The sequence below is a fragment of the Macaca mulatta genome, chromosome 12, assembly GCF_049350105.2.
Source record: "Macaca mulatta isolate MMU2019108-1 chromosome 12, T2T-MMU8v2.0, whole genome shotgun sequence".
Classification (NCBI taxonomy): Eukaryota; Metazoa; Chordata; class Mammalia; order Primates; family Cercopithecidae; genus Macaca; species Macaca mulatta.
Window position 1 is genome coordinate 58,052,047 of NC_133417.1, and position 12,522 is coordinate 58,064,568.

The following is a 12,522-nucleotide window of genomic DNA, read 5'->3' on the forward strand; positions in this document are numbered from 1 at the left end:
AGATGAAGGAGCTCAGGTTAGAAGAGGTTAGGCAACTTGTCCAAAGTCCCACAGAAATCAGCGCCTCATCTATTTGACTCCAAAGCCCATGCCTCTTGTGGCAGAGACAATGCTTTGTGTCTGCTTGCTTTTTTTCTGGGCATCAGGAAGACTGCATTTCTTAGCATCACTACCAACAGACTGAGTTCTGGACAATGCAATGGGAGCAGAAGTCACTTGTGTGACTTCCTGGCCAAAGAAATTAAGAGATAACATTCCTTGTCCTGGTTCTCACTTCTCCTTCTATTGGGACTGCAGATTTTGCTCATTTAAAAAATGTCAGTGTCTCAAGATAGAAGAACTCTGGGTCACGATTTAGGAAAGTCACCGTGGAGATCCTTTCAACACTCATTTTTCTGCAGTGTGTATTACAAATAAACCTTTACTCTTTTAAGCCACTCAGTTTTTAGGGTGTATTTATTACCACAGCATAGCCTACTCTGTCCTGACAAATACATTTTATGCCCTGCACTTTACCTTATATCCTTTAAATTTTAGCTGTTAATACAGTATATCTCATGTTTTGTTTTCATACACAAAGAGTTGGTAGATAACAAAATAATTAAATTGTACCTGAAGAAAACATTCTCTCTAGCAGTGTCATCTAGAATAAGAGGATAATTTATTTTAAAATTAAGAATGGCAGGGTTTTGTTTTTTGTTTTTTGTTTTTTTTTTTGTTTTTTTGTTTTGGCCTGAAAATAATGTCTTTGAGGCTATAGACAACTTTCAGTGATTCAGGGGCCTGCCTGCTCATCTAATTTATGAAGGATTCATGGAGTAAAATCTCCTTTGTCTCTGTATCATCCATGATCTCTTGTTGGCTTCACTCTAATCAGCATGTCTATGGAAGAAAAACCAACCTGTATTGAATTAGTTCTCTTTTTCTTCAAATAACTTTAAAGGAAATTCCTGATGTACTATATTATTTGACTTATTTGATTCCTCAACACCTTTGATGTCAGGGATAGCCTTAATGGAAGAAGAAATTTATGATACATTAGTTCCATTAAAATGCACCTATAAAATGTTGGCCAACTCTGGCAGTCTGAATGGAGCGGGTCTAGCTTATTTCTATTCAGGAGGTCAAATCTGATTTCTGGGGAGAGCTAGTATTGAACTCTGATATTTGACATCTTGTCCTTTGCTAGGTATTCTGAAGTCTGTAACATGGAGCTCTCCATTATTTTCTTATTAAAATAACTTTTGATATCCCTGTAATTGGACCATTATCCTCTTGATTAAAAATGCTGGTTTAGCAAATGACTCAAGAAGGAAACCAACTTCTTCCCAGGGAAATATCATAAATGGGATATGGCCGTGGTAGTGGTAGTGCACTTGGAGATGGCCAGGTAAAATATTGAACTCAACTGATAATATTAGGGTTCTATTGGGAAATCTTAATTAAGGAAGATCTTTATTCCACACACTTTCTTTTTTGTTCAATTCTTTCTTTTTAAGTTCAGGGTACATGTGTATATTTGTGACATAGGTTAACTTGTGTCATGGGTGTTTGTTGTACAGATTATTTCATTGCTGAGGTGATAATCCTAGTACCCATTAGTATCCTGATCCTCTCTCTTTTCCCATCCTCTATCCTCCAAAAGTGTGTGCCTCTATGTGTCCATGTGTTCTCATTTAGTTCTCCCTGATAAGTGAGGACAGGTAGTATTAGGTTTCCTGTTCCTGTGCTAGTTTGCTAAGGATAATGGCTTCCAGCTCCGTCCATGTTCCTGCAAAGGATATGATCTCCTTCCTTTTTATGGCTGCATAGTATTCCATGGTGTATATGTACCACATTTTCTTTATCCAGTCTATCATTGGTGGACATTTAGGTTGATACCATGTCTTTGCTATTGTGAATGAAGCTGCAATGAACATACACATGCATGTGTCTTTATAATAAAAAGATTTATATTCCTTTAGGTATATACCCCGTAATGGGATTGCTGAGTCAAATGGCATTTCTACCTTTAGGTTTTTGAGGAATCACCACGCTTCCTTCCACAATGGTTGAACTAATTTACACTCCTACCAACAGTATATAAGAGTTCATTTTTCTCTATAACCTTGCTAGCATCTGTTGTTGACTTTCTTATAATAGCCATTCAGATTGGTATGAGATGGTATCTCATTGTGGTTTTGATTTGCGTTTCTCTAATGAACAGTAACGTTGAGCTTTTTTTCATATGATTTTTGGCTACATGCATATCTCCTTTTGAAAAGTGTTCATGTCCTTTGCCTGCTTTTTAATGAGGTTGTTTGTTTTGTTCCTGTAAATTTGTTTAAGTTCCTTATAGATGCTGGATATTAGACTTTGTTGGGTGCCATAGTTTGCAAAAATATTTTCCCATTTTTATAGGTTGTTTTTTCTATTGATAGTTTATTTTTCTGTACAGAAGTCTTTAGTTTAATTAGATCCCATTTGTCAATTTTTTACTTTTGTTCCAATTGCTTTTGGCATCCTATTCGTGAAATCTTTACCTATGCCTGTGTCCTGAATAGTATTACCTAGATTGTCTTCCAGAGTTTTTATAGTTTTGGGTTTTACATTTAAGTCTTTAATCCATCTTGAGTTAATTTTCATATATGGTATAAGGAAGGGGTCCAGTATCAATCTTCTCCATATGGCTAGCCAATTATCCCAGCAGCATTTATTGAGTAGGAAGTCCTTTCCCCATTGCTTTTTTTTTGGTCAGATTTGTCAAATATCAGATAGCTGTAGGTATGTGGTCTTATTTCTGGTTTCTCCATTCTGTTTCATTGGTTTTTATGTCTGTTTTTGTACCTGTACCATGCTGTTTTGGTTACTGTAGCCCTGTAGTATAATTTGAAATTGGGTAGCATGATGCCTCTAGCTTTGTTCTTTTGCTTAGGATTATATTGGCTATTCTGACTTTTTTTGTTTCCTTATGAATCTTAAAATAATCTTTTCTAATTCTGTGAAGAATATCAATGTTAGTTTAATAGGAATGGCTTTGAATCTATACATTGCTTTGAGCAGTATGGCCATTTCATGATACTGATTTTTCCTATCCATGAGCATGGAATGTTTTCCCATTGGTCTCTGTTATCTCTGATTTCTTTAAGCAGTATTTTGTGGTTCTCCCTGTAGAGATCTTTTACCTCCTGATATGGTTTGGCTGTGTCCCCACCCAAATCTCATTTGAATTGTAGCTCCCATAATTCCCATGCATCGTAGGAGGGACCTGGTGGGAGGTGACTGACGGGGGCAGGTTTCTCCCATGCTGTTCTTCTGATAGTGAATAAGTCGTATGATATCTGATGGTTTTATAAAGGGCAGTTCTCCTGCACATGCTGTCTTGCCTGCCACCACGTAAGATGTGCCTTTGCTTTCCTTTGCCTTCTGCCATGATTGTAAGGCCTCACCAGCCATGTGGAACTGTGAGTCCATTAAATCTCTTTTTCTTTGTAAATTACTCAGTCTCGGGTATTTCTTCATAGCAGTATGAAAATGTACTAATACATCTCCCTAGTTAGCTATATTCCTAGGTATTTTTTTCTTTTTGTGGCAATTGTGAATGGAAGTTTGTTCCTGATTTGACTCTTGGCTTCACTATTGTTGGTATGTAAGAATGCTAGTGATTTTTCCACATTGACTTTGTACCCTGAGACTTTGCTGAATCAGTTTAAGAAGCTTTGGGCTGAGAATGGGGTTTTCTAGATATAGGATCACGTTATCTGCAAACAGTTTGGCATCCTGTCTTTCCATTTGGATGCCCTTTATCTCTCTCTCTTGCCTGATTGCCGTGGCCAGAACTTCCAATTCTATGTTGAATAGGAGTGGTGAGAGAGGGCATCCTTGTGCCAGTTTTCAAGGGGAATGCTTCCAGCTTTTGCCCATTCAGTATGATGTTGGTTGTGGGTTTGTCATATATGTCTCTTATTGTTTTGAGGTATGTTCCTTCAGTACCTAGTTTATTGAGAGTTTTTAACATAAATGGATGTTGAATTTTATTGAAAGCCTTTTTTGCATCTATTGAGAAAATCATGTGGTTTTTGTCTTGAGTTCTGTTTATGCAATGAATCACATTTATTAATTTGCATATATTGAACCAACGTTGCATCCTGTGGATGAAGCCAACTTGATTGTGGTGGATAAGGTTTTTGATGCATTACTGGGTTCAGTTTGCCAGTATTTTGTTGAAGAGTTTTGCATTAGTGTTCATCAAGGATATTGGCCTGAAGTTTTCTGTTTTTGTATGTCTCTGCAAGGTTTTTGTATCAGGATGATGCTGGCCTCATAGAATGAGTTAGGGAGGAGTCCCTCCTCAATTCTTTGGAATAGTTTCAGTAGGAATGGTACCAGTTCTTCCTCATACTTCTGGTAGAATTTGGCTGTGAATCTTTTTGGTCCTGGGCTTTTTCCATTTGGCAGGCTATTCACTACTGCCTCAATTTCAGAACTTGTTATTGTTCTGTTCAGGGATTCAATTTCTTCCTGGTTCTTCCTTGAGAGGGTGTTTGTATCCAGGAATTTATCTATTTCTTCTAGATTTTCTAGTTTATGTACATAGAGGTGTTCATGATATTATCTGATGGTTATTTGTATTTCTGCAGGGTCAGTAGTAATATCTCTCTTGTCATTTCGAATTATGTTTATTTGAATCTTCTCTCTTTTATTCATTAGTCTAGCTAGTGGTCTATCTTATTAATTTTTTCAAATAACAAACTCCTGGCTTATTTGATCTTTTGATTGGTTTTTGTGTTGCTGTCTCCTTCAGTTCAACTCTGATTCTGGTTATTTCTTGTCTTCTGCTAGCTTTGGGATTTGTTTGCTCTTTGTTCTCTAGTTCTTTTAGTGGTGAAACATCAAAACTAAAAGAGGTTGAAAAATTTGACGTTTTTCTAACTTTTTGATGTGGGCATTTAGCGCTATAAATTTCACCCTTAACACTGCATTAGCTATGTCCCAGAGATTCTGGTATGTTGTCTCTTTGTTCTCGCTGCTTTTCAAGAACTTCTTGATTTCTGCCTTAATTTTATTATTTACCCAAAAGTCATTCAGGAGTAGGTTATTCAATTTCCATGTAATTTTATGATTTTGAGTGAATTCCTTAGTACTGATTTCTAATTTGATCGCTCTGTGGACCAAGAGGCTGTTTGTTGTGATTTCAGTTCTTTTGCATTTGCCAAGGGGTGTTTTACTTCTGATTATATGATCGATTGTAGAGTAAGGGCCATGTGGCCATGAGAAGAATGTATATTTTGTTGTTTTGGGATAGAGAGTTCAATAGATATTTATAAGGTTCAGTTGATGCAGCCACAACACTTTCTTCTCACAATTCTGTCATTTAATTACTTCAAATCAGAAACACACATTTCGAACTTTGTTTTGGCATACGTTCTATTACAGGTTTTTCTCTAATACAGTCATTTATATATTTTAAACACATCTATCCTCAGTACATATGTCTCTGACAAAGGTAAGCTTTGATTACATCTTCCTTTAATAGTGGAGTAAGTTGGATAAAGACATATTCAAGATTGAATTAGGAGAAAGAGAAACTGGTGTTTCTGGGAGGGCGATGAAAGTGCTTGATCATTTTCACTATTCCCCTACCTGATTATTGCCATCAGACACTTCTAGTAGATTTGATATATGTCATGTTTTCTTTCTTTTAGATTTATACCGATAACTCAGTGTTAAAATATCAATGCAAACCTAGCATCATTGTGCAACTCCCTGCTCAAACATTTATTTATTTAAACATTCCCAGTCCTGATGGTATTACTGTTTTAGAAACAAACCCTGGGCTAGGAGTTCAGGGCATGATGCAGCTCTACTACAGAATGAGGATTTAAAGAGCTTTTTGTTTTCTTTCTTATTGCATGGAGGTAAAGACTTTTCTGCTATTGATAGAAAGTAAAAGTTGTGCCATGTTGACAGTACAGATGAGACAAGGCACGGCATTAACTGTTCCATCTGGTGTTTCTTAAATAGGACAAACTATTCTTAGAGCTCTGTGAAGTGTCTGCTTCATCTCACAAGAGTTGGAAATGACTGGGCCTCTTAGTGAACTCAATAGGTAGAAGATGTGACTTTTAAAGCTAGATGAGAAAAAAGTGGAGACATAAGGCATATGGAGAAGAAATGTCTAGCAAGGGATTGTTTCTATGAAAACTCAGCAAATAGGAGTTTTTGTTTTGTTTTGTTTTTAGCAATAATCACAATTCTGTTCCCATTCCCAAAACCTTATTTGTAATGAAAAGCCATGTTTGTCCTCTTAAATAATCCTTTTGAGATTATCATTATAATTTATTATTTGCAATGATAAACTCAGCAGTCCACAGGTGTTTAGCTGAAATATCAAAGTCACTATCTCTGCATGTGGCTCATAACATTTTTGGCAGCTATTGTTGCAATAAAGATTCCGTTCTATCCTCTAGTCTGGGCACTGAAAGAGCTGGTACATTGCAATAGGCCCTGTGAAATTGGATGGCCGTGAAGTTATCTCAGATTATTCTCGTTTTTCTGTTTTACAATTTTCTTTTGTCTTATTAATTGCTTTTTTCAAGCTAAACGTTAGATAGCACAGGTTTTTGATCAGAAAGTGTTTGGAAATTTTCTTGGGAATCACCATCTTACAACATACAGGTTAAAAAGCAAGCTTCAAAAGACCAATCCTGGATTGTGATTAACCTGATGAGTCATATTGGCAATCAGGTCCAAGAACAGTAGAGTTCAAGTGTAATTTACTTGGTTTCTTATGTCTCCATGTGTTTATGGAAAGGGCTCATTCACTATAGTACCAAAACTTTAAAATAACTAGGAATTACATATTTTCAAAAGAATATAAACCTACACTAGAAGATAGAGAAGATATTGAAAAACAGAAGTATAACAAGTTTCTGGTATAGAAGATTCATGTGGTAAATATATCTTTTCCTGAGTGAATCTATAAATTCAATGTAATAATTGTAATAAAAACCCCAGAGGGACTGTAATGTAACTTGACTCTAGAGTTCCCCTGGAACAGAAAATTCATAAAAATAGTTAAGAAAGTATTGAGAAAAAAATAAATATGAAAAATGCCAATTGTTCTTTTTACATGATTATTGATATTGGTGATTATTTTCTGGACAGTTCAGTTTGCTTTATGAACAACCCATAGGTCTTTTTAAAATCAGTCCAAAAGTTCTATTTTTTTCTAGTTCGAGAGATTTATGTCACATTTCACCAGTGCCTTTCTGGTTGAATTAATTTTGTACAAGTCAACTCCCCTTAAGGTTTTATTAGTATGATTTCATAAAAAGAAGACTGTAGTATGTTTGTCACAAAATAATGCTTTAAAGATTTTGTTATTTTTTGTTATTTTACACAAAAATCTCTAAGGCTATGAAGTAATATCAATTAGTTTCAATAGTAAACTAAATAGTGAAATTGAAGTTAAAATTATTTTTTTCTAATTTTAAGTAGTCTCTGAATGAACCCATGACCGGGATAAATATTTCATCATTACAAAAAATAATAAATCAATTTAGAAATGATCATCTGTATATGGTCATGCTTCACTGTAAAACAAATTAGTCTATTCCTGGACTCTTAACTCTGTGTCAATAACATCTTACAAGAGGATTCAAGCCGAGAAACAGCTGCAAATTTGTTGTCTAATTTACACTTAATGAGATGATAGGAGATGAAATGAGACTATGAACTGCTTTTCTTCTTTCATGACCCATGAAAGGTATTCTAAGGAAAGCTGGTGGTTTCAGAACATGATATATTTTGAAAAGATTCTATTGTATGGGATCTTGAATTTTATCCTAGACTGCTTCAATGAACTATCTACAGACAGTCCAAGGTAGCATTTGAAATGGATATTTTCCTAAAGATTCTATGTCAAAGCAAAGTTAAATCGAGCTGAGACAGAATGATGTTCTTCTACATTAACTGAGTTTCTGGTGATCACTATTTTGCATTTAGTAGTCTTGGGCTTCTAAAAGATTCTTTGGCTTGGGCTCTCAGTGTTGTCGCAGGGGGTACTTTCTTCTGCTACTACAGCAGCCCTTTCTCTGAAGAAGGCAGCCCTCCCCAGTCCAGGGGTATTGCAGGCAACAAGGAGCTTTCACACAGGGCAGCCATGTCTTGCTCCTCTACCACCTCTTCCTGAATATGGAGGAGAAGTTCATCTTGGACTTATCCCTGAGGAATTCTTCCATTTTCTTTATCCTAAAACTGGTATAACAGGACCTTATATGTTTCGAACTGGACTTATGTTGTATGCTCTTTGCAAAGAAATATATGTGATTACCCCAGAGATCTTCTCTACCATATCAGTGGTAGGGTTACTTATCTTTGTAATTAAAAAATATGGTGCCTCTGTTGGAGAATTTGCTGATAAACTGAATGAGCAAAAAAATTGCCCAACTAGAAGAGGTGAAGGATGCTTCCATCAAACAAATCCAGGATACCATTGATTTGGAGAAGTCACAGCAGGCTGTGGGTCACAAGTGCCATTACCTTTTTGATGCCAAGAGGAATAACATTGCTATGACTGGAGAATACTCTTCAGGAATGACTGCATCGAGTATATAAGGAGATAAAGAATCATATCTCTGTGCAGGTTATGATGTGTTGAAAGGAACAAGAACACATGATAAACTGTGTGGAAAAGCATGTGGTAGCGAAGCAAATGGTACAGAGCACAGCTGGAAAAGAAGACAATTGCCAAGTGCATTGCTGATCAAAAGTTGTTCACAAAGAAGGCTGAAGCATGGGCAGTCCTGTACATTTATCTATCCCAATTGAGACAGCTAAAAACCCTTGACCCACTAAATGGAAACTAGTCTATGTGATGAAATCTTTCTGTATTGCTGTCTCCTGTAGTTACAGTTTACTTTTCCTAAACATGAAAAGTTTGAGTTTCATATACTGAGAAAACTAAATCTATTGGCCAGTCAGATGTTTCTCATCCTCTTACTCTGCATTTTGAGTTGTTTTATGATCACTTTTAAATAAGTAGTTTGCCTTTTTAAAAACTGCCTGATTAAAGATTATCAAGCTATAGTTTAAATTTTTAATGAACTCCACCATATTGTAATAAAGTAACAATTGGGGAAAAAAAGGAAGCAATCTTGGGATGTAGAAAGAATGTTTCAACCATCTTGTAAGGCTCCGTCTTGTGAGTAAAGTACAATTAATGAGACTGGACATAGAATTGAGATTTGGGCCAGATTTACAGATTTACAGAGGAATTGCAATGACTGCATTTAATAATTTATTCAAAACGATTTATTGAGTGCCTCTGATGGGCCATGCATCTTGTTGGTTGTAAGGATACAGTGATGAACAAGATCAACAGGGCCACATATTCAAGGAGCTTATAATTCAGTTGATGGGGAAAGGCATACTGTATTTCGTGTGAAAATTCTTTGTAATGTTGAAATAGGGTAATATCTGTAAAGAGTATAACAACATGTATTTGCTCATTTTTTTCCCCTTCTGCTTTGCGCCTTTGCATACTGGATACTTATTTGTGATCAGTTGCCAAGAAGATTTAGCATTCATTCAACATTCTTTTTGAGTGCTGATTGAATGTAGGTCATGAACTTATCAGTGATGCAGAGAAAAGATGACAACACAAGTGTACTCTGTAACTCATGAGCACATAAGAGAGATAAGCATGCATCCATAGTGGGAAAGCAGCCATTTCAAAGGTAGACATCCAGATAAGTCACGGGATAAGTCAGAGAGATTAGAAGAAAGTGGCTCAGAATCTCTCTCCACTCAATCAATTGTAAGTGATATAGATCCCCTTGCTAATATCATAGTGGTGTCTTTGGAAACTCATAGCTCTGATGAGAATGATAGGAGCCAAATTTCAAGTTATTGGGTTATTTAGATTCACCTCCAGGGTCTTCCATCCTTTCTGAGAAAGCCTCACTTTAAGGAGAAATGGAAAATGAGAGATTATTGTCAGAGAATGACTGCAGGCTCTTTAAGCCAGAGACGATGTCTGTGCAAGGTAGGGTTGGTTAGGCTAGCAGGTAGATTCAAGATATACTGGATTAAAAATCAGTAAAATCTTTCAAGCAGCCATTTGAACCACACTGTTCTAGACTTATTCCAACAATTGCTGTTAAAGACTTAGCAAGTTCTGTTACATTAACTCTTTGACCTGGTTCACTTCTGCTATGCAGTACACCCCTTATGAACTACTTGATAGCTCTGGACCAAAGGCTGTGCCTCCCTGACCTGGGCTTATTGTTACGTTGCACAGTGAAAGAACTGATTTGTCTTACAGTGTCAATGTCTTCATTCCTTATTCACTTAACAACATTGGCTTTATTGAGTATTAACCACACGTCAGATACTCTTCTAGACAACAAGGATACAGCAGTGAAAGAAACAGATGAAAACACCTGCCTTTGTGGATATGATTTTGTATTTTGTGTGGTTTGGGATAAGAAGAAATACATAAACATAAAAGTTAAATTATATAATATTTAAAATGTATAAAACATAGATCAAAGTAAGGGGATCAGGAGTGATGAGGGAGAAGAAATCTTAAATAGGATGGTGACATTAAGGTAAGAGTTCAGCCAGACTTAAGAGAGAGTGTGTCAGGAAGATATCTGGAAAGAGTATTCCAAGCAGAAAAAAACAAATGAAGATGCCTAAGACAGGAATGTGTCTGGTGTGAGAGAAAAATCATGAAGAAAGTGACTGTGGCTGGAACAGAGCAAGAGGAAAGAAATGAAGGAAGGAGGTTAGAGAAGGACCGGGTTCAGGTTTTGTAGTCTTGTAAGCCATAATAAGAACTGTCAGTTTCCACTTTTGCCTTATTGTATATGACTCTGTTACTTGGCAACCATCAATCGTTTGCACTTGTTTCAACACCTAACAAGGGTCAGTTTATGATACTTGATTATCTAAGCATAGTATTCTGGGGGAAGGCAGAAAGAGAAGGGTTCATAGTCTCCACAAATTGCTCATTGGTTAGACAAATGCTAAGATTGATTGTTGGAAATTGATGAGTGATTTGTGGTTGGTTTTTGCTATCTGAAGGTATGAATGCACCTCACTAGCTGTAGGCATGAACCTTTGGCATGAGATAAGGATGATGACTGCAGAAGTTCCTAACTCAGGAGCTGCCAGAGACTCCAGCTTCTGTCAATTGAGGTGTTCTACATCCATAATGCTGACAGATGTCAGTCACTTTTTAGCCATTTAAATATGTTCAAAGAGCCGTTTCTTGGTCTGGGATTATTTTATACTTGTTTGACCATATGTAGTTTTAATTTTAGCGGTTATTTTTCACATTTTTCATCCATTTTTTTGGAATGTTACCTTTTGGTCTATCTTTTATTTGAAAAAATCGTAACGACATTTTAATCCTTTGCTTTTAAAATGAGGAACAGGAAGCACCATCATAAAGGGTGAGTTCTAAGGATGCTATTCAAACACTGAAAATGTGGGACACCCCTTTTTCTCCTCCCCAAAGCTCCATAGGGCTTTTGATGATTGGAAAAACATTTCAAATCCCAGCCTCAGATGAGGAAAGGCAATTTCAAGAAGTCAATCCCCCAGGAAGAGTCACACGTCTACTACACCTAAATGAAATAGAGCAAATAGCTGAACACTTGGAAGAATCAGTTCTTCATTTTTCTAGTAACATATACTACCTAATCCCCATAGATTTTTTTTTTATTTATATGACGATGCCGTTGTTCCAGGAGCAATGTTCAGACACCGTAGCTTATACTACCACTAAATTCAGAAAATGTCTCATCTAGTGAGATGAATATAAGTTGATCATTCTGAACATGAGATTCAAATTCTACCTAGGGATGTTAGGTATTTCAGAAAATGAGGCAATGTCATGTGTGTTTAGTGACTTAGAGTATGCTGAGGTGACATCAACCCACAGAAACACAAATTAAAGCCAATGAATCAGTTACAGCTGAGAGAGGCTGGGGCCTATGGCACTCAGTCAATTGAAAGTTGTGACCTTTGAAAGGGGAGTGAGGCCAGAAGAAAAGGCATTTGCAAAGCAGAGAAACATTTAAAAACATTTTATCTAAAACATAAAGTGTCTTACCAATCATTCTCTTCTCCATTTCAGCCTCCACTCGTACTGCCATGCTAGATATTTTTTCATGGCCTGATAGCAAATTGGATTATATTTGCCATTTCTGGGAAGTTTGTCTTCATAATAAAATAAGGCCCCACTTGTTTGAATCCAAGTGCACAGTGAGACAGAAAGGAATGTCTCTTCTAGGCAACCACCAGGGGGTAGTCTGGATCTGATTTAAGAGTAAGTGAAGAGACCAGACTGAGGTGGGTATGAGAATTCAGGGGTTTTTGGTTTTTTGGGTATTTTTGGCCCATTCTTGGTCTTTAAACCTTGAGAATACAGTTTCAGGACTGCGTTATGCTTTGGGCATAAAGAAACTTCCCAAAAGCAATTTGTCTAATCATATTTTGAGAGGCTTATTGACTTCTTCCTCAACAAACGGC

General features: G+C 36.5%; 1 pseudogene; it reads left to right on the top strand.

The window, feature by feature from the left end:
• Nucleotides 1-8,849, top strand: part of LOC106992584 (ATP synthase peripheral stalk subunit b, mitochondrial pseudogene) — a 139,831-nt pseudogene extending 130,982 nt beyond the window's left edge.
• The last annotated feature ends 3,673 nt before the right edge of the window (nt 8,850-12,522 follow it).